General features: G+C 46.9%; 1 long non-coding RNA gene across 1 annotated transcript in view; it reads right to left on the reverse strand.

Annotated features, from left to right (window-relative positions):
- The window catches only part of LOC137545044 (uncharacterized), a 153,888-nt gene extending 131,878 nt beyond the window's left edge, over nucleotides 1-22,010 (reverse strand). The window contains exons 1-2 of the long non-coding RNA XR_011025980.1: nucleotides 21,968-22,010; nucleotides 17,276-17,346 (exon numbers count right to left, since the gene is read on the reverse strand). This is a non-coding gene — a long non-coding RNA (uncharacterized lncRNA). The remainder of the gene's footprint in view (nucleotides 1-17,275; nucleotides 17,347-21,967) is intronic.
- Nucleotides 22,011-23,094: the final 1,084 nt, after the last annotated feature.

The raw sequence follows: 23,094 nt of genomic DNA on the forward strand, positions 1-23,094 counted from the left end.
CAGTAAGAGTAAGTAGTAACAGTAAGTACAACTAACTAATTACAATAATCAATCAGTTATCAGAAGGAAATAGAGTGTGTGTAGTGTGTGTACACAGACAGTGAGTGCACACACGCAGGAGCTAGTAGCCTATGAACAGTGACTGAGTGTCCTAGACTCCTAGTACAGTAAGAGTAAGTAGTAACAGTAAGTACAACTAACTAATTACAATAATCAATCAGTTATCAGAAGGAAATAGAGTGTGTGTAGTGTGTGTACACAGACAGTGAGTGCACACACGCAGGAGCTAGTAGCCTATGAACAGTGACTGAGTGTCCTAGACTCCTAGTACAGTAAGAGTAAGTAGTAACAGTAAGTACAACTAACTAATTACAATAATCAATCAGTTATCAGAAGGAAATAGAGTGTGTGTAGTGTGTGTACACAGACAGTGAGTGCACACACGCAGGAGCTAGTAGCCTATGAACAGTGACTGAGTGTCCTAGACTCCTAGTACAGTAAGAGTAAGTAGTAACAGTAAGTACAACTAACTAATTACAATAAGCAATCAGTTATCAGAAGGAAATAGAGTGTGTGTAGTGTGTGTACACAGACAGTGAGTGCACACACGCAGGAGCTAGTAGCCTATGAACAGTGACTGAGTGTCCTAGACTCCTAGTACAGTAAATAGTAACAGTAAGTACAACTAACTAATTACAATAAGCAATCAGTTATCAGAAGGAAATAGAGTGTGTGTAGTGTGTACACACTACACAGACAGTGAGTGCACACACGCAGGAGCAGCTAGTAGCCTATGAACAGTGACAGTGAGTGTCCTAGTACAGTTACAGTATATAACTACAATACTAATACAATCAGTAGTAAAGGACAGCAGAAATACTGGTATAGATGAGAGAAATAAACAGAGGACAGGAGGACAGCTGCCCACACAGGCAAGGCCCTGAGGCCTAAAGCTGTAAGCGTGCAGCAGCTGTCTGAGTCTCTCTCTATGTAACACAAAAGCTACTAACTAAAATACTGATTGGCTCTAAGGACATCAATCTGGGCTATGACGCTATTCGAGCTCGGTACCGAGCTCGAATAGCGCCGGTTTGCTCGAATAGCTCGAATAGTGAAAGGGCTATTCGAGTGTACTCGAATAGCCCATTCGAATAGCTACAGCTATTCGGAGCTCGAATACCGAGCTCGAATAGCTGAAAAAGAGCTCGAATATTCGAGCTACTCGAATATTCGAGCTCTGCTGAGCACCACTGCTGGGTCCAGTGCTCTTCAATTTATTTATTAATGACCTAGTAGATGCAGTAGTGAGCAATGTTGCTATTTTTGCAGATGATACAAAATTGTGCAGAATCATCAACTCTCAGGAAGATAGTGTCATATTGCAACAGGATCTGGATAGGATGGCCATATGGGCACATACATGGCAGATGAAGTTCAATGTTGAAAAATGTAAAGTCATGCATTTTGGTCGTACCAATGGTCTAGCACCATACAAAATAAATTGGATACAGTTGGGGACATCAAACTTGGAGAAGGACTTAGGAGTACTCATCGACAACAAGTTAAATAATCGTACTCAATGCCAAGCCGCTGCAGCTAAAGCTAACAAAATTTTGGGATGCATTAAAACGGAAATAAAAACTCATGTTGCTAGCATAATATTGCCCCTGTTTAACTCTCTAGTAAGGCCACATCTGGAATAGGGTTAATAACTTGATAAAGCAGAGGATGTTCCTCTGCGAAACGCGTTGTCTTTTAATACATTTTTATACTTTCTTGACCTTTTAGTTTGGTCTGTATATCTAGATCTGCGTGCATTAGCGGCTTTTTATATTTCTATCCGTCCCCCATGCGGAGAAATAGACGCATTCCATCACGCAGCTACAGTGCGTGTGACTGGCGGCGTCTCGCTCTCCATAGTTACACTTGTGGGAAGTGCTGAGAGGAGTGACGTCACATCCACCACGCCGGAACGGAGAGCCCGGTCCCCGGCTTGGCTAAGAGGGACGCATGCTTATCGGGGCTGTGTATGCTGTGCCGGCCTTAGGATAACAAGGTGAGACCTCTCCTATTGGAGCTTTCTTTTGAATTACTGGGAGTCTCAGAGCGCCCCTTCTTCCTTGCTTTTCTTTTCAGTGAACAGTTTCAGGGAGCAGCCGAGCGATACCAAGTGGCCTGATCGCACCTATTTGGGGGAATTTTTCACTACCCTACACGTACTCTTCACATCTGGAATATGGAATTCAGTTCTGGGCACCACATTACAGGAAAGATATTGCAGTTTTAGAGCAGGTGCAGAGACGAGCAACAAAATTGATACGTGGGATGGAAGGTCTCACTTACCAAGAAAGGTTAGATAAACTGGGTTTATTTAGTCTAGAGAAAAGACCCCTTAGAGGGGATCTTATTAACATGTATAAATACATCAGAGGGCAATATAATAGCTTGGCGGATGAGCTTTTTGTCCCTAGGCCTTCTCAAAGGACTAGAGGACATGATCTGCGCATGGAAGAAAAACGTTTTAGCCATTTATTTAGGAAAGGGGTCTTTACAGTAAGAGTGATTAAGATGTGGAATGCATTACCACAGGACGTAGCTATGGCAAATTCTATACTGGCATTTAAAGGGGGCTTAGATGCTTTCCTTGCGTTGAAAGACATCCATGGCTACAATTACTAGGTAATGCCTAATGATGTTGATCCAGGGATTTTATCTGATTGCCATCTGGAGTCGGGAAGGAATTTTTCCCTTTTGGGGCTAATTGGACCATGCCTGATTTTTCGCCTTCCTCTGGATCAACAGGGATATGTGAGGGAGCAGGCTGGTGTGTTGTGCTTTGTTCTCTGGTTGAACTCGATGGACGTATGTCTTTTTTTAACCCAAATAACTATGTAACTATGTAACTATGTAACTATTGTTTTTTTTTATGTTGTAGACACTATTTGATGTTTCATTTCCGAATTTGTTTTTGTTATAGATGGTATTTTGCGGTTTCATTCGTTTAATCAAACTATTTAGCACTAGATTTTCATTTACAAGCTATAATCCAGCACCCTTTTTTCCAGGCTCCCTTTTTTGATGCACGCCCCTAGGTCAGAGGTCATACTGGGCATTATGGGAAAGGAGTTTTCAGCTGGTGAACCCACACACCGTGAAAAATTAAATTCCCTGTTGTCATAGCTCCCAATTGTCCCTCTTTTGAAGGGACATTCCCTCTTTGGGAACCCAATCCCCCTGTCCCTCTCTCTTCCTCATTTGTCCCTCTTTCAGGACTCTTGTACAGATCTATGTAAATATATGTATTTTTCGAGTAAAATGGATTTAATTGACTTAAAGCGGAGCCAAGATAAAAAACTAACTATAACAAGTAGTTTGTCTATATATCTTATCTAAAGTTTAGAAGTTTACACAGCAAATCTAGCTGCAAACAGCGTCAACAATATATGATTATTTCTTCCTGCAATGAGAGCAGCCATATTCTGCTTGTGATCATTACACACAGGCAAGCTTGCTCTGCATCTCCAGCCCTCAACTGGAAGTCCTCTTCCCTCCTCCCCTCTGCCTCTGAAATCTCTGGCTAGTAACACCTCCTCCTCCACCTGCCCAGACTGAGCTCCCATAAGCCCTTTCTACATTGGTCTCAGAGTGCCTAGGCACTGGAGGAGCTGTGGGCAAGGCTTGTTTAGTTTATAGGGAATTAGGGTATTAAAAGAAAAAAAGTATTTGGCTTGAGGAATGTCCTATAAACTACATGAAAGGAACACAATTATGCAATGAATAAAAGTTTATCTCGGATTCACTTTAACTGATATATGTCTTGTTTTCAAATGTAAATATGAAGGGAAATGAACCAGGATAGAAAGGACCAGTGTGGTTCATAAAACAGCATATTTTTTCAAAGCAGGGTACTTCAGCGCACGTCGCTCAGCGTCAAGCGCCGAAGCTGGGAGCACTCATAGCATTAACGATATAATGCGCGCCCGCGTAAGAGTAATTCGGAGATCTGGCGGGGATACTACTCAGAGGGGGAATAGTATTTTAACGCAGCTGGGGAGTTTAGCGGCAGCAGTGAGAGCCGTCATTCATCTCGCCCTGCGCCCAACTCACCAATGGCCGAACATTATATGCGCTATTTTTCTTATGAAATCTTTAAGGTATGCGTGACCAGGGTTGTGGTGGAGGCATGATTACTTGTGGGACAGGGGCGTGGCTTAAGTGTCCCTCTTTCTTATCTTAAAGGGGTTCTTTTGCGAAAAAAGTAGGCAGTTAAAAAAATGTGACAGATGACAGGTTTTGGGCCAGTCCATTTTTTTAAGGGGGATTCTCAGGGCTTTCTTTGTTTTCAACAGCATTTCCTGAACAACAGTTGCAAAATCTAAATCGAACAACAAATGAGAGAATTGGCTCTTGGGTGCATGAAAAGCAATAAATACCTTTTATTAATTATACAATAGTCTAACACACATATATACAAAACCCTAAAATATATAGAAAAATTAAAAGTAATGTATGTAAATCTCTGCTCCGCCAAATAAAGCCACTCAGGCTCTAAGACCCTGTGAATATATAGAGATTAGTAAAGACCGTGGGGCTGCAGTCCCCAAGGGCTTAATCAAGAAATCACTGTGTCAGCAATTATAAGGCCGGTTGGAAATCATTGACATGAAGCGTTGTGAACTAATATCTCATCTTTGACATTGGTGAAAAGACCACAAAAATCCGTGGGCTTGTGCCCCCCAATCGCGGGGGCCGATGTAATGGAGAGCAAATAACTTTGAGGAAAAACAAAGATGTCAAATAGTCCCGCTGTAGGTTCCACAGAAAAACACCCCTCACTCGCAGGGGTGAAATGGCATCAAGTAGAAGAACAGGCAAACTGTCATCAGAAGATGATAGGATAAATCATGCTGTTAGTTGGAGAATCATGCTGTTAGTTGAAAAGCTTCAAAACATATAGCAGGTTTGTAGTCAGGGGCGTCGCTAGCCCTGTTTTAGGGGGGCACGTGCCCCCAATCTTTCCTGGGGTGCCACGGATCTCCCGGCCGCCGCTGCCCCCTCTGTCAGCGGCTCCCTCCAGCCGCCGCCGCCGCGTCTCAGACCTCAGGATCAGGCGGCGAGCCGGCGACCAATCGTGCGGGCGCTAGGACCCAGCGCCCGCACTGATATGCGGAAGTGACATCACTTCCGCATATCGAGCGGGTGCGTCCAGCGCCCGCTCGTACATCTGGTCGGGTCGCCGCTGATCCTGAGGTCTGCTGAGAGGTAGGGGGGGGAGCGGCGGCGGCTAGAGAGGGGGCCTCCCTGTCACTCACTCACTCACTCACTAAAGGGGCTCCCTGGCACGCACTCACTCCCTAAAGGGGCTCCCTGGCACTCACTCCCTAAAGGGGCTCCCTGGCACTCACTCACTCCCTAAAGGGGCTCCCTGGCACTCACTCACTCCCTAAAGGGGCTCCCTGGCACTCACTCACTCCCTAAAGGGGCTCCCTGGCACTCACTCACTCCCTAAAGGGGCTCCCTGGCACTCACTCACTCCCTAAAGGGGCTCCCTGTCACTCACTCACTCCCTAAAGGGGCTACCTGTCACTCACTCACTCCCTAAAGGGGCTACCTGTCACTCACTCACTCCCTAAAGGGGCTCCCTGGCACTCACTCACTCCCTAAAGGGGCTCCCTGGCACTCACTCACTCCCTAAAGGGGCTCCCTGTCACTCACTCACTCCCTAAAGGGGCTCCCTGTCACTCACTCACTCCCTAAAGGGGCTCCCTGTCACTCACTCACTCCCTAAAGGGGCTCCCTGGCACTCACTCACTCCCTAAAGGGGCTCCCCTGGCACTCACTCACTCCCTAAAGGGGCTCCCCTGGCACTCACTCACTCCCTAAAGGGGCTCCCCTGGCACTCACTCACTCCCTAAAGGGGCTCCCCTGGCACTCACTCACTCCCTAAAGGGGCTCCCCTGGCACTCACTCACTCCCTAAAGGGGCTCCCCTGGCACGCACCCACTCCCTAAAGGGGCTCCCTGGCACGCACCCACTCCCTAAAGGGGCTCCCTGGCACGCACCCACTCCCTAAAGGGGCTCCCTGTCACTCACTCACTCCCTAAAGGGGCTCCCTGTCACTCACTCACTCCCTAAAGGGGCTCCCTGGCACTCACTCACTCCCTAAAGGGGCTCCCCTGGCACTCACTCACTCCCTAAAGGGGCTCCCCTGGCACTCACTCACTCCCTAAAGGGGCTCCCCTGGCACTCACTCACTCCCTAAAGGGGCTCCCCTGGCACGCACCCACTCCCTAAAGGGGCTCCCTGGCACGCACCCACTCCCTAAAGGGGCTCCCTGGCACGCACTCACTAAAGGGGCTCCCTGGCACGCACTCACTCACTAAAGGGGCTCCCTGGCACGCACTCACTCACTAAAGGGGCTCCCTGGCACGCACTCACTCACTAAAGGGGCTCCCTGGCACTCACTCACTCCCTAAAGGGCCTCCCTGTCACTCACTCACTCCCTAAAGGGGCTCCCTGTCACTCACTCACTCCCTAAAGGGGCTCCCTGTCACTCACTCACTGCCTAAAGGGGCTCCCTGTCACTCACTCACTGCCTAAAGGGGCTCCCTGTCACTCACTCACTGCCTAAAGGGGCTCCCTGTCACTCACTCACTGCCTAAAGGGGCTTCCTGTCACTCACTCACTGCCTAAAGGGGCTTCCTGTCACTCACTCACTGCCTAAAGGGGCTCCCTGGCACTCACTCACTGCCTAAAGGGGCTTCCTGGCACTCACTCACTGCCTAAAGGGGCTTCCTGGCACTCACTCACTGCCTAAAGGGGCTTCCTGGCACTCACTCACTGCCTAAAGGGGCTCCCTGGCACTCACTCACTACCTAAAGGTGCTCCCTGTCACTCACTATCGGGGTCCCTGTCACTCACTACCTAACTGGAGGCGCCTGTCACTCACTAGCTAACCTGGGGGTCCCTGTCACTCACTACCTAACTTGGGGGGGCTACCATATTAAGGGGGCATTCTGCCTATTTATGTGAAATGCTGTCTATTTATGTGCCTCATGACTGCTGAATGTGTCTTGTTGGGAGCCTTATGATTTGTTGGGGGCCTCATGATTGCTGAATTTGTCTTGTTGGGGGCCTCATGATTGCTGAATTTGTCTTGTTGGGGGCCTCATGATTGCTGAATTTGTCTTGTTGGGGGCCTCATGATTTGTTGGAGGCCTCATGATTGCTGAATTTGTCTTGTTGGGGGCCTCCTGATTTGTTGGGGGCCTCATGATTGCTGAATATGTCTTGTTGGGGGTCACATGATTGCTAACTGCGAGACTATGGGAAAAGCTGAATCCTTATCATATGAGACAATAGCATTAAACCTACTTTTTTAGCGTTTTAAAACAGAAAATAAAACTGTGAGGTTCTAAAAAATTGAATACATTTTTCAGGAGTAGGATGGATGAAATTGTTTATCTTCACAGTTTATTTTCAACTTGGATTTTCCATAATGTTCATGTATGAGTTAAAACGTTTGTACAGTATTTAGTTTAAATTGCTGTTGCCACTTTGCGATAGATACCGGTAAGTGACTTTTGGGTTGCAGTTTGGGCACTCGGCCTCCAAAAGGTTCGCCACCACTGTCCTAATCTGATGTCCCACCATTGCTAGGTTCATGTAAATTTGTCTCCACCCGTTACCACACCTATATTCTGGTCCATGGCCCACCCATTTTTTGGTGCGGCGCGATAAGCACGCCACACAACGTGATCGTCATATTTTTGGCACGCTAGCTGCAGTGTGCTGAATTCTGCTGCCTACAGTATGTACAGTATACGCTGTTCTCTAGTGCTTGCACTGTGTGCTGATTTACCTCCAGTGTGTACAGTGTAAGGTGTTACTCTGTGCCTTTATTGATTGTAAACCAGCTGTATTGTATGCTGATCCCTGCTACTTTCAGTATGTACAGTATTAGCTGTAAAGCCTGGTACACACATACAATTTTGATTAGCCAATTTTAGCTCTGTTCATAAAATTCATTGTCTGTTGGCCCACTTACTGCACGGGGGTGGGAAATTGGGGGTCAGTGATTGACCAATCAAAATTGTATGTGCGTATACATCTTTGATCTATGCCTATACTGATTGTAAATGATCGAAATAAAGGACAGGGGGCTCCGTCCAATATTTCGATGGGCAGGCCCGTTATCCGTAGCTTACACCGCTGCTAAGTTCATGTACATTTGGCCCCACCCATGGCCACACCCACTCACCGCATGGCCACGCCCATTTTTTGCCCTCCTGGTGCCCACAGGTGCCACTGATCTCCAGGGACCCTAGAAACGCCCCTGTTTGTAGTTATGCAGCAGCATGTGATAGTATGTAGAAATCACTCAGCATTGATAGCGGGCATGCATTATGAAGCTAAAGCAAGAAATATTCCAGCAGAAGTCCAAATGGCACATCTCCACTTGTAATGGACCTCAACAGCTGATCAAAGCATAGATGCACTAATAGCCATGCCAAAACATGTTCCTTCCAGCAGTGTGACTTAAATCATGACAACAAAGCTCCAGCATGCAAGACACAGATCCAGTGCTGAATAGATGAATCACAATGATGTTATATAGTTACCAGTCCAACTGGATATTGACAAGGTCCCAATGTCATAATGAATAGAGATGTCGCGAACCTCCGATTTTCGGTTCGCGAACCGGGTTCGCGAACTTCCGCAGAAGGTTCGGTTCGCGGAAAAATTCGCGAACCGCAATAGACTTCAATGGGGAGGCGAACTGTGAAAAATAGAAAAAATTATGCTGGCCACAAAAGTGATGGAAAAGATGTTTCAAGGGGTCTAACACCTGGAGGGGGGCATGGCGGAGTGGGATACATGACAAAAGTCCCGGTGAAAAATCTGGATGTGACGCAAAGCAGCGTTTTAAGGGCAGAAATCACATTGAATGCTAAATTGGAGGCATAAAGTGCTTCACAACATCTTGCATGTGTATACATCAATCAGGTAGTGTAATTAGAGTACTGCTTCACACTGACACACCAAACTCACTGTGTAACGCACCGCAAACAGCTGTTTGTGTAGTGACGGCCATGCTGGACTACTGCGCAACATGGCGTGATTGCTCTTCCTCACTCAGTGATGTCAGGTAATGTGTGACTTCCTTCTCAACTTTCCATGGCATTGTTAAAAAGCTTACGTTTTGCTTTTAATTTACATTTTCTACTTGCTGTGTACTTGTTCAGTACCGCTACAATGAGAATCCTGTGGAGGCGGGCAAGTCTGCCATTGTGACCCCGGGTAATGGCCGGGGAATGAGAGGTTTGAATCCGGTGTGGAGCCTGAGCAACGGCTACCACTACACATCCAAGGAGGGCAGCGGGCAGGCATGCACGCCCGCCCGCCCCCGAGGTAGTGACCAAAAATAACAATACAGGAGGAGGACTTTCGAGGCCCTGCTGTGTATTTGAAATGAATGTACTTTAAATCCTTTAACGAGAACCAGTTATGGCGGGCAAAGATGACACCACATTCCTTTCACGAGAATCATATGGAGGCGGGCAAGTCTGTCATATGTGACCCCGGGTAATGGCCGGGGAATGAGGGATGGAATCCGGTGTGGAGCCTGAGAAACGGCTACCACCACACATCCAAGGAGGGCAGCAGGTAGGCATGCACGCCCGCCCCGAGGTAGTGACCAAAAATAACAATACAGGAGGCGGACTTTCGAGGCCCTGCTGTGTATTTGAAATGAATGTACTTTAAAGAGACTCTGTAACATTAAAAAGATCCCCTGGGGGGTACTCACCTCGGGTGGGGGAAGCCTCCGGATCCTAATGAGGCTTCCCACGCCGTCCTCTGTCCCACGGGGGTCTCGCCGCAGCCCTCCGAACAGCCGGCGACTGTGCCGACTGTCAGTTCAATATTTACCTTTGCTGGCTCCAGCGGGGGCGCTGTGGCAGCTTTCCGTTCCGAACTACACGGAAATACCCGATCTCATTCGGGTCCGCTCTACTGCGCAGGCGCAGGAAACTTGCGCCTGCGCAGTAGAGCAGACCCGACGGCGATCGGGTATTTCCGTGTAGTTCGGAGCCGACAGCCGTCAGAGCGCCTGCGCAGGAGCCAGGAAGGTAAATATTGACGTCACCACTGCCCGGACTCCACGGAGGGCTGCAGCGAGACCCCTGACGGATGGAGGACGGCGTGGGAAGCCTCATTAGGATCCGGAGGCTTCCCCCACCCGAGGTGAGTACCCCCCAGGGGATCTTTTCATGTTACAGTTCCTCTTTAAATCCTTTAACGAGAACCAGTTATGGCGGGCAAAGATGACACCACATTCCTTTCACGAGAATCATATGGAGGCGGGCAAGTCTGTCATTTGTGACCCCGGGTAATGGCCGGGAAATGAGAGATGGAATCCGGTGTGGAGCCTGAGAAACGGCTACCACTACACATCCAAGGAGGGCAGCAGGTAGGCATGCACGCCCGCCCCGAGGTAGTGATCAAAAATAACAATACAGGAGGCGGACTTTCGAGGCCCTGCTGTGTATTTGAAATGAATTAACTTTAAATCCTTTAACGGGAATCCGTTATGGAGGGAGGGCAAGTCTGCCATTGTCACCGCGGGGAATGAAGGTTGGATTGCGGCCCGAAGTGGGAGCCTGCTGAGACCCATGCTGTAGCTGCCCTGACCGTGCTTTGCAGACCAGGCATCTGTGGTCAGATGGACCCTTGAACCAGCGGAAGACAAACCAAGTCGAAAGCATTTGCCAAGAATGTTTTACGGAGGGCAAGTTTTTTTGCCCTTTTTTTAAATTTTTTGAAAATGATAGATGGTTGTATTTTTAAATTGTTTGAAAGTTTAGATGGTTGTATTTTTAAATTGTTTGAAAGTTTAGATGGTTGTATTTTTAAATTGTTTAAAAGTGTATCCATTCTTCCTCCCCCCCAGCCACGAACAATACCATGGGAACGTGGAGCAGCAGAACCCCCCTGTGACGGCTGCCACGGTTGTTCTCCGCTGCTTGTCTTTTGAGGGGTGCTTCTTTTCCTCAGGTGTTCTTGCCATAGCTGTTTGTGCCTTCTCTCCAGGTGCCTTCGTAAAGCACTTGTCCCTACGTGACAATTGGCCTTTCCACGGCTCAATTTTTGCTGGCAGAGACAACAGATGGCTTTGCTCCGATCTGAGACACACACGTGAAAAAATTTCCAAACCGCTGAGGCCCCCTGGGGTGATGGCGCTACGGTGGCATCAGCAGCAGCTGACGTTGAAGGGCATGTGTGCTCCCTGGCCATAGCTGGCGATACATGGCACCGGACACTGCCCCCAGCTGTTTCTGAGGACGAGCTCCCTCTGCTTCTATCATGGAGTCGTCTCCTCCTACTCCTCTCTGACTCCTCCTCTGAACTGTCCCCCTGGTCATCTCCTCTACCGGGAACATATGTGGTATCCGTATAATCGTCATCATAATCCTCCTGGCCAGCTGCGCTTTCCTCAGACACCTCCTCAAGTGCACCAACTTCAGGTGGTCCACCATCATCCCCATCCACACACGTTACGTCCATACTATCGCCACCTAACTCAGACGTATGAGGTGGTGTACCTGCGCCTTCTTGTTGTTGTTGCAGTAGTGGCTGGGAATCAGTGATTTCACCACCACCACCAAATAACTCCTGCGAAGTGTCAAATGCAGCGGATGTGGTGCTTGTTGTAGCGCTGGTGGCTGCGGGAGATGAGGTGTTCTGTGTTAAATACTCAATCACCTTCTCACGATTTTGGGAAGTGATGGCACGTGCCTTCTTCTGAGCACTGTATTTTGGGGCAGGTCCGCATGAAATCACAGCAACACCACCTCGCACAGCCACAGACCTGCCGGTGCCTGGTGGCCTTCCTCTGGGTCTGCCTCTACCTCTTCCTCTACCTGGTTTGTCCATTTTGTCCATCTCGGGGGTATGCTAGCTATATGCAGTGAGGTGGGTTCTCACTCAACACAACAGGTAGTTAGATGCAGTGAGCTGGGTTCACTCAACAGTAAAGGTACTTAAGATGCAGTGAGGTGGGTTCTCACTCAACACAACAGGTAGTTAGATGCAGTGAGGTGGCCAGGTGGGTTCTCACTCAACACAACAGGTAGTTAGATGCAGTGAGCTGGGTTCACTCAACAGTAAAGGTACTTAAGATGCAGTGAGGTGGGTTCTCACTCAACACAACAGGTAGTTAGATGCAGTGAGGTGGCCAGGTGGGTTCACACTCAACACAACAGGTAATTAGATGCAGTGAGCTGGGTTCACTCAACACAAGGCTAGGTATATGCAGTGATGAGGTGGGTTAAGTAAACACAACAGGTACTGGGTAGTTAGATGCAGTGAGCTGGGTTCACTCAACAGTAAAGGTACTTAAGATGCAGTGAGGTGGGTTCTCACTCAACACAACAGGTAGTTAGATGCAGTGAGGTGGCCAGGTGGGTTCACACTCAACACAACATGTAGTTAGATGCAGTGAGCTGGGTTCACTCAACAGTAAAGGTACTTAAGATGCAGTGAGGTGGGTTCTCACTCAACATAACAGGTAGTTAGATGCAGTGAGGTGGCCAGGTGGGTTCACACTCAACACAACAGGTAGTTAGATGCAGTGAGCTGGGTTCACTCAACAGTAAAGGTACTTAAGATGCAGTGAGGTGGGTTCTCACTCAACACAACAGGTAGTTAGATGCAGTGAGGTGGCCAGGTGGGTTCACACTCAACACAACAGGTAGTTAGATGCAGTGAGCTGGGTTCACTCAACACCACGCTAGGTATATGCAGTGATGATGTGGGTTAAGTAAACACAACAGGTACTGGGTAGTTAGATGCAGTGAGCTGGGTTCACTGAACAGTATACAGTAAAGGTACTTAAGATGCAGTGAGGTGGGTTCTCACTCAACACAACAGGTAGTTAGACTTAGATGCAGTGAGCTGGGTTCACTCAACACAACGCTAGGTATATGCAGTGATGAGGAGGGTTAAGTAAACACAACAGGTACTGGGTAGTTAGATGCAGTGAGCTGGGTTCACTCAACAGTAAAGGTACTTAAGATGCAGTGAGGTGGGTTCACTCAACACAAGGCTAGGTATATGCAGTGATGAGGTGGGTTAAGTAAACACAACAGGTACTGGGTAGTTAGATGCAGTGAGCTGGGTTCACTCAACAGTAAAGGTACTTAAGATGTAGTGAGGTGGGTTCTCACTCAACACAACAGGTAGTTAGATGCAGTGAGGTGGCCAGGTGGGTTCACACTCAACACAACAGGTAGTTAGATGCAGTGAGCTGGGTTCACTCAACAGTAAAGGTACTTAAGATGCAGTGAGGTGGGTTCTCACTCAACACAACAGGTAGTTAGATGCAGTGAGGTGGCCAGGTGGGTTCACACTCAACACAACAGGTAGTTAGATGCAGTGAGCTGGGTTCACTCAACACCACGCTAGGTATATGCAGTGATGATGTGGGTTAAGTAAACACAACAGGTACTGGGTAGTTAGATGCAGTCAACTGGGTTCACTGAACAGTATACAGTAAAGGTACTTAAGATGCAGTGAGGTGGGTTCTCACTCAACACAACAGGTAGTTAGACTTAGATGCAGTGAGCTGGGTTCACTCAACACAACGCTAGGTATATGCAGTGATGAGGTGGGTTAAGTAAACACAACAGGTACTGGGTAGTTAGATGCAGTGAGCTGGGTTCACTCAACACAAAGCTAGGTATATGCAGTGATGAGGTGGGTTAAGTAAACACAACAGGTACTGGGGTATATGCAGTACTGGGTAGTACAATGTGCAGCTCCCTGTCACACACACAGGCAGTCAGTCACTGAATGTGCTGGGCTGCTGGCAGTGGCACACACACTATCAATTAGCAAGGCTGTGCATGCAACAAAAGTGTCAGAAAAAAAAAATGTACAGGTTGAGCTCTGAAAAGAGCTGTTGCTGGGTGCTTTAAAAGCAATATTAATCAGTCAGGAACAAGCAAAGCAGCCTAGAACCTAACTAATCTGTCCCTAAGAGAAAAAGTCTGCAGCAGCTGTCCCTTTCCTCTCTCTAGCAGGCACACGAGTGACTATAATGGCCGCCGGAGGCTGCCTTATATAAGGGGGGGTGGGGCTCCAGGGCTTACTGTAGCCTGAATGGCTACAATGTGCCTGCTGACTGTGATGCAGAGGGTCAAAGTTGACCCTCATAGTGCATTATGGGGCGAATCGAACTTCCGGAAAAGTTCGCCTGGCGCAGGCGAACGCGAACCCCCAATGTTCGCCTGGAACCGTTCGCCGGCGAACCGTTCGGTACACCTCTAATAATGAATAAGGAGTCCCAAGTGGCAGATTGGCGGAGCTGGCTTGCTGGAGATAGCCTGACATGTTTCGCCGTTTACTAACGGCTTTTTCAAAGGCAGCAGCAGAGAGTATGTTGCTAAAACGCCATCATGGCGTTCTTATAGTAGCTGTGTCCGTCCTCAACCTCGGCACCGCCCACCACGCAGACCACGCAAGCGGCCCGCGTCAAAACGCAGATACGCCTGGCCGCACGTCGCTGGAGCGCAACTGCTCTATATATTCACAGGGTCTTAGAGCCTGAGTGGCTTTATTTGGCGGAGCAGAGATTTACATACATTACTTTTAATTTTTCTATATATTTTAGGGTTTTGTATATATGTGTGTTAGACTATTGTATAATTAATAAAAGGTATTTATTGCTTTTCATGCACCCAAGAGCCAATTATCTCATTTGTTGTTCGATTTATATTATTGTTGGCAGGTTGCATGAAAAATTGATCTCATATGTTTAATTATTAAATATTATTATATTATTATAGTTTGATTTTTTCCTATTCGAATCTAGGCCTCCCTTTTTGAGCAATTTATACATATATAGTTGCAAAATCTAACTGACATAATAGTGTGCAAGTGATTAGGGAGGCCGGCTGGTATCTTGCTATTTTGGCAGTTAAACTGCCGTTGAGGAAATGCTGTTGAAAACAAAGAAAGCCCTGAGAATCCCCCTTAAAAGGATGGACTGGCTCAAAACCTGTCATCTGTCACATTTTTTAACTGCCTACTTTTTTCGTGAAAGAACCCCTTTAAAGAGAAACCATGACCAAAAATTGAACTTCATCCCAATCAGTGGCTACCCCCTTTCCAATGAGAAATCTTTTCATTTTCACAAATGGATCATCATGGGACCTCCCATGGTATGATGTCAGGATCATGGTCCTGACAGTTTCATGTCTGTGAACCTCATTGCATTTTGGGAAATAACAGCTGTTTACAGCTGAGTCCAACTGCCAAAAAAGAAAGCAGCACTCCTTCCACTGACATCACTCCCAGCAGTAAAAATGTCACCATGTAATAAATGTCAGAATGTAAATCAGGGATTTAAAAGATTTTACAATGGGCAAACAGTGACTAAATCATTTCTACATACTTATTGTAAAAATGAAGCATTTTTAATTACATTTTTTTCACTGGAGTTCCTCTTTAAGAAGTTGGGAGGTATGCTGTTGTGATTGATTCATTTATATGTATTCCTGCTGCAATCTGACCTAATATCAATCGATGAAAGGTGGTAAGCAGGCAAATGGTCAATATCGAGGAGATTTCGATTGTTTACCTCATCGAATAGAGTGTGGTTACCTTTAATGTAAGCTGTCTGCTGCTTGGTATGTTAATGTCCCGCATGCCATTCAGAGGAATATAAATGCATGTGTTGTTTATAATTGTGACAGACACGTGTGTTTTCGATCTACACTCTGTTCTGTGTGATGTTTGAGGAAGAGGATTCCAGATTTGTGACAGATGGTGACAAGTCGGTCCCGCCCGATGACACAGGAAGTCTGCCTGGCTGCAGGTATGTGTCACAAGGAGGAGGCGGGGCAAAGCACAGCAGACTAATGCCATCCTGACTGATGAACACACCACAGGGAATCTCCAGCTCTGAGCATCGCAAGCAAAACCAAATAAAGATGCTTAGAAATTCAAATGGAGGCAAGCACTGACAGGCAAAATAAAAACATAAGCCTGCCACGACCCAAACCCCAGTGCCTCCTGGGTGGCACAGTCCAGAGCAACAAATTGCTTTATTCCATGTAGTTCATGGCAGCAGTGGCAGACTGCTGTTTTCAGATATGTCTCCCTTTATCAAACTGCATAGCCACAATAAGAAATGACACCATACACCTCCCAGTGTGTGCCCAAGCAACACGCCCCCTGCTGGCTGAACCACAAGGTCACCGTTGTGGGAACGCAGCGCCCACAGGAGGAGAGGTGGAGAACTCTTCTAGCATTCCGAATAAGATCTCTGGTGTAATGACAGATAGTGCAGCCCCGCACGTTGGGCAGCCCCGCATGCGCAGTAGGAGCCTGCATCCCTTTTAATTTTTGTGCCGCGCTAAATGTCCCAAATATCTCCACAGCCACACCACCTATGCTCCCCAAATTTTCAGGGTAGGGAGGGGATTCCCAGAACTACCTATGTGCCAAATTGCAGCCCCAGAGCCCCGCAGATTCCCGAGATAGGTTTGCTGTAATCAATCTCAGGAACTAGCGAGGCTCGGGGGCTGCAATTTGACGCAGAGGTAGATCGGGGGGTCCCCTCTCTACCCTGAAAATTTGGTTAGTGTAGGAGGTGCAAAAACTATGGCCACCTTAAAGGGACACCGAGGAGCGCCCTAAGTTAAAAGAATACACTTACCTGGGGCTTCTTCCAGCTCATGGTAGGCGACGAGGTCCCACGGCGTCCTCCTGGCCCCTTTCCTTCAGCCTCCGCCGCGCCCCCCCCCCCCCCCATTAGCGGCGACACCCGGGCCTGGTGTCGGGCGGCTCTTCCTGGTTAGTGACAAATAATGACCAGTGATGACGCGAAGCGGGCGGCGTCACGCATCACGCATTGCGTCACTAACCAGGAAGAGCCGCCCGACACCAGGCCCGGGTGTCGACACTAACCGGGGGCGGCGGAGGCTGAAGGAGAGGGGCCAGGAGGACGCCGTGGGACCTCGTCACCTTCCATGAGCTGGAAGAAGCCCCTGGTAAGAATATTTTTTAACTTAGGGCACTCCTCGGAGTCCCTTTAAGAAAATAAAGTTAGTTCACAATCAGGTTACCTGAAGTGAAAACTTTAGCTACATGCCCCAATTATGCCCTTGTTATGGGAAAAATCGAAAAATACCTTCTGATTACTTTAGAATGGTAAAAAAAAATCATGTCGAAAGATTGCATCTGATGAAAAAATTGTGTAGTTAATGGGTACCTTTGAAGTGGTTGCTTTTCTTCCAATAGTAACATAATGCGATGGGAGTTTCTCAGGCATTCAGCGCTCACCTACAAAAAAATGAAACAGTTACGCTTAATACACACAACACAATTTTCTGACAGATTTACTGTCAGATCGATTATTTCCAAAAGGTCTAATCTGATTTCAGAACGATTTTTCCATAGAAGTGAATGGAAAAGCCAACAAAAATTAGATCGAATCTATCGGAAAGCTCAAATTACAGTTCTGATTAGACACAGATGAGGGGAAATTACACAGGCTAAACTCTCTAAACACATACAGGGTGCATTTCTCTGTTTTCTTTTTGTCCTGTGCAAGAGTTCAGGTCCACTTTAAACAATAATTGTCAGGCTCTACGTGAGAGCCGGCTCCTCCAGCTGTTATACTGAGATTGTTTTCACTTATTGAAAACACAACTTTCCATATGCGTTCCAAGCCCAGCTGCAGTTACCCAAATTAGCCTTCCTGCTTGTCTTTGTTCCGGATAGAGAGCTGTAAGGAACAATGGGAGATAATTGCAGTGGGAAATTCAGGTGAACGCTGGTAAAGAGAGTCACCTGCATTAACAAGAGAGATGACTATGGCGACAAATGGATAAATCATGTGACTAATATGGCTCTGTTGCTCTGGAAACAATACAAACACAGGTGTTAGCAAATCTATCGGACTGATCACAACACAGATCTATTTCGGCACCTAACATGCTGTTTTCCAGCTAAACAAAATGCATATTTCAGTAAAGAGAGTTTATAGCTATCGTATATATAGAAACAGAACGTAAGGCCTGGTACACGTATCCAATTTTGATTGGCCAATCGCTGGCCAATTTTACCACCTCCAGGTAGTATGAAGGCCAACAGATTGTGTAAACTAGGAACAGGTAGTGCAGGGGTGTAACTACAAATCATGCCCCCCCCCCCCCCCCAAGCAAAACTTAGATCGGACCCCCTAATGCTCACACCTTCACCCCTGGTTACCCCTGGTTACCCTCACAGCCTGTGGAAGAGCATCTTAAAAGGGTCAGAAGGCAAATGTGGTCATCATGATCTTCCCACCCATAACAAGTGTAGCCACAAACACACCTGATCTGAAGGATGGTTCCCAGTATCGAAAAGAGTGAAGTAGTAGTCCGGGCCCCTTATAGCTCTGCGCTCTCCTGTGGTCGCAGGGACTGCTGCTCTGCAGTCAGGGCCAGAGCTACCATAGGAAAAAATGGGCAATTGCCCCAGGGCCCAGGAGCCTGTAGGGCCCCCCCAAGGTGTCCCTCCCCCATCTTAACTGTTGCTCCCCAGGGACTCTGCAGAGTCTTTGGCAGAGTAGCGTCTCATCTGTGCTGGTGGGCAGGTGAAACACTACACTGACATAGACACTGCAGAGGTCCTAGGGAGCACAGTTAAGCTGGGAGGTGATTGGGGGAGGGTCAGCAGCCAACTCAGCGGCCCAGGAGGGAAATTTGGCTGCAACAAAGGGCCCCTAATGATGCTTTTTGGTCGGGGGGGGGGTTCATCCCCAGGCTACTTTTGCCCTGGGGCCCAACTGGTACTTGAACCGGCCCTGTCTGCAGTTACGCCCCTGAGATAGTGTAGGTAAGCTCTCATACTACATTAAAAGTGGTAAATTGGCCAATCATAGTTGGATGTGTGTACCAAGCTTGAATCCAATAACGAAGGCATTTGTAAAGCACGATCATATTTTAATCACTGTACAGAGTGTGAAACAGATAACACTGTGTACCATAAACACACACATAGTTTATTCAGAGTATAATCAGAAAAACCAGCAGAACAGGTACAAAGCTTCAGACGAAACTGATGTGTAGGATGATAACATCCAAACTTACAGCTACATATTCATTTAGTACATGAGATTGAGCAGAAAAAGGAAACACTAGAGGGGGGACTCTGTCCATGCAAGCTTACAGTTCAGAAGGGGGTGGTTAGGAATCCGACAGGTAAGGTAACACAGGTGAAGCTAGCAGGTGAGGCATTGAGTCTTTTGACATCTGGCACAGATGTAGGCGTGTGCTTGCAGGTTATATCATATACGAGGGGTCATCGTTAAAGGAATACTATCGATACCCAAGTGTTCTAAAATGACAATGTACAAATAATGTCTAAGTAGCTGTGTAAACATTTTCCTACTTTTCGTGTTAAATATCAGAGGCAAAAGCTGTAATTTATTGAGGGTAGGATTTAGCTATATTGGGACAAATCAATTGCAGAAGGGGTGTCTGCTTTAATGCACAGCCAGAGTTGCATATCAGACTACAGAAAGCAAATATCAAACATATCAAACTCTGAAAGCAAAAACAATATGAAAGAGCTGTGAGAATTAGTTACATTTCCTCTGCTCTCTTCAGACACTTCAGTCAGAAACAGAGCTCCCAACAGCTGCAGCTCCTGTGTCCTGTCTCTCTCTGTCACACACAGAGCTACACATAGAGTTAACTGATCAAGTGTGAGTGGAATTTCCCCTCTCCTCATGGCTCAGTCAGCCCTCAGTTTTGGTGTCAGTAAACTTTGAATGTATTTTGCTAACAGTAAACAAAGAAGTTGCTACTAAAATGTATACACCAGTACTTAGCAGCACTTCCCAAACAATTCCTGTGTCAATTGAAAAACATATGTGAATCGATAGTATTCCTTTAAGTTTTAACCTCCTTGGCGGTAACCCCGTGTGTGACACGGGGTAAGCCGCCGGAGGGTGCCGCTCAGGCCCTGCTGGGCCGATTTTCATAATTTTTTTTGCTGGACGCAGCTAGCACTTTGCTAGCTGCGCCAGCACCCCGATCGCCGCCGCCGCGCGCCCGATCGCCGCTATCCGGTGCGGCGCGCGCCCCTCCCCCCCCCCCCAGACCCCTGCGCTGCCTGGCCAATCAGTGCCAGGCAGCGCCAAGGGGTGGATCGGGTCTCCTAATGACGTCCCGACGTCGCTGATGTCAGTGACGTCATCCCGCCCCGTCGCCATGGCGACGGGGGAAGCCCTCCAGGAAATCCCGTTCTTTGAACGGGATTTCCTGATCGCCTATCGCCGGAGGCGATCGGCGGGGCTGGGGGGATGCCGCTGAGCAGCGGCTATCATGTAGCGAGCCCTGGGCTCGCTACATGATTTAAAAAAAATAAATAAAAAAAAAACTGCTGCGCTGCTCCCTGGCGGTATTTTTCATACCGCCAAGGGGGTTAATTATCTCCTGTAGGTTATAATGGTATATTGATAACATTTTGTCAGTGTCATCATTGGTCCCTGAGTGCATAATGTTGAGAAAATCAGTTCATTGTATACTTTATTTCTTTTACAGATTGTTTCAGAAGAGACTAAAATGTAAGATGGAAAAGATTGGGGCTCTGTAGGGTAATGGTGCCCGACCAAAAAATCTTTTTCATTCAGTTCCAACTGTGTCAGCATCTTGAAAGGTCACACCATGTATATTTCTGGGAAGGGGTTAGCCAACGTGGAACTCAGCATGCAGACACTTTACACATGTGCAGTTCGTTATGAATACTTTTCCATAGACTACCATAACTTAGGCCATTTGGTTGTTCATGTGTCTTTCAGAATTAAACACTCCACTTTTTCACTGTGACCACATCGTCCATCAGTGATGGTCTTCCAGGTCGTGGCTCATCTGTGAGGGGCATGTGACCAGTTCCTTTTCCTTCTTACCAGGGATGCTCATCCGGATTTCGTATATCCGGGTAATCCAGAAATCCGAACTTTTTTACACTATCGGATTCGGATTCTGGATTTTTTTTTAAATCCGGATAGCTATCTGCGGATATTTTTACAGCCAATCCAGATATCCGCGGATTTCTTCCAGATATCCGAATCACAGATTCAATGGCAATGTTTTTTTAATTTATAATCAAAAAAAGTATTTCTATAGCACTGACATGTTATCCATCGCTGTACACAGTATAATCTTGTCTGTCCCTCGGAGGGGCTCACACAATCTAATTCCTGCCGTAGTCCTATGGCTATGTTAGTGTAGTATACGTATCTTAGTCTAGGGCCAATTGGGAGGGGGGGGGGGGGGGAGAGAAAAAAAACAACTTTTATTTTTGTAAAAATGTCAGTCTTTTTACTAATAAAAAAGAAAAACCGAAAACTAGCAACAACAATCAAATACCACCAAAAGAAAGCTCTCTTTGTGAGAAGAAAAGGGGGTCAAATTAATTTGGGTGCTAAGTTGTATGACCGAGCATAAACCGTTAAAGTTGTGAAGTGCGAATTGTAAAAAATTCCCTGGTCACTCACTAGGGGGTATAAACCACTGATGCTCAAGTGGTTAAGGATGTGTAATATAACATTGCAGAATATTGAGTACATCGTGTGATTTATTCAGAAAATAATTGCGAATTTACATAGTTTAAGTCCATGCCTTGGAAATTCGCCTTAACCCTGTCAAGTCAGAAATATCTGCTGATGGGCCTTTGAGAAGCTTGAAAAGTTTTGACAGCGATTTGACTTCTTATTCGCTTTCTCCTGAAAAGAGTGGAATCATTTGGGAGTTGTCGTGAAATGAAAGCCCTGTGACCCCGTTCTGTGCGTACCGCCAGGACCAGACACAGGGCCCTTTGAGTTTCAGGTTCTTCAGTAATATTTAATACCCGTTCAACAATAAATAGATGCTGTCTACAACTCCTCTCTCACGGCTTGTCCCAGCCTTACCTTTCATTCAGCCCGCCGCTTTGTACTGCCAGAGGAAACTGGGCCTTTCATGTTTTCCCTGGGGAGACAGACCGGTCTTGTTGTGAGTCTGGCAAAGGAATTAACATTTTACAATATCATAACTGATTACCGATACAGTGTTTGAAAAGAGAGACACATCCAACCGAGCACAATTAACGTTTTTCAAAGAGATAATGAATATTACACTCTGTTCCTGGACTGGAGAGGGATTTTTTTTCTTAGTCATTTATTCTCATAACCATGAACAAGGTTTTATTTCACCCTTCTGTTCTGTGTTTAGGTTCGCCAAGTGTAAAGCAAAATTCCTCCTTGGTTATAAGATGCTAAATACTTGAATAAATACAGCACAAGTGGCAATAGCCAGACCCGAATTACATGCCCCTGTGTCCGTCCCCCCTCCGGAGTTGATACAACTTGAAGGAGGATTAGTATTTAGCGCCTCCGGGCATTTTAGCGACAGCAGGGTAAGTGTGAGCCAGCATTTGCCTTGCCCTGCGCCCAATTTCCCATGGATGCTGTAATATGTACGCAGTTTCCCCGTATAGAGTATAGTAGTATTGGAGCCTATGGCGGCACTCAAAATTCTGCGGTGCCTCAGGCGCACAATTTCTTGCTTGCCTCTTGCGTTCATGGAGGTGGCCAGGGCAGAGATGGTTAATTTACCTGTAAATCCACCACTTAGCGTAGTGCTCCATGATGCTCTCCATCCCCCCGACACTTCCTGCTTCACAGCCGGAAGTTCACTCGTGAAGGAGGAAGTGTGGGCAGCGTGGAGTGCAGCGTGAAGCACAGCAGCAAGAGGCGGACATAGAGGTAAATTGATTCTCTCTGCCCTGGGCCCCCTTCTTTGACACAAGTGGGTGTAGTTGTGCTACTTGCAAAACTGTTGTCGAACATCCTTAGTTATGAAACAAGCATAAGCTTTTTATCTCAGTTTGCATCAAGCTGTAAATTTCACGCTCTGACACTAAGCTCAAATTAAAGTGTAACTAAACTCAGAACTTCCTCTGTGCTCCAAAAGATTACCCACAGCATGATAACCTTTATGACAAAAAAAATTTCATTAAAATTTATTGCAATCCTAAAAAAAAAAAAAACTGAAGTTT

The sequence above is a fragment of the Hyperolius riggenbachi genome, chromosome 2 (assembly GCF_040937935.1).
Source record: "Hyperolius riggenbachi isolate aHypRig1 chromosome 2, aHypRig1.pri, whole genome shotgun sequence".
In the NCBI taxonomy this organism is placed as follows: domain Eukaryota; kingdom Metazoa; phylum Chordata; class Amphibia; order Anura; family Hyperoliidae; genus Hyperolius; species Hyperolius riggenbachi.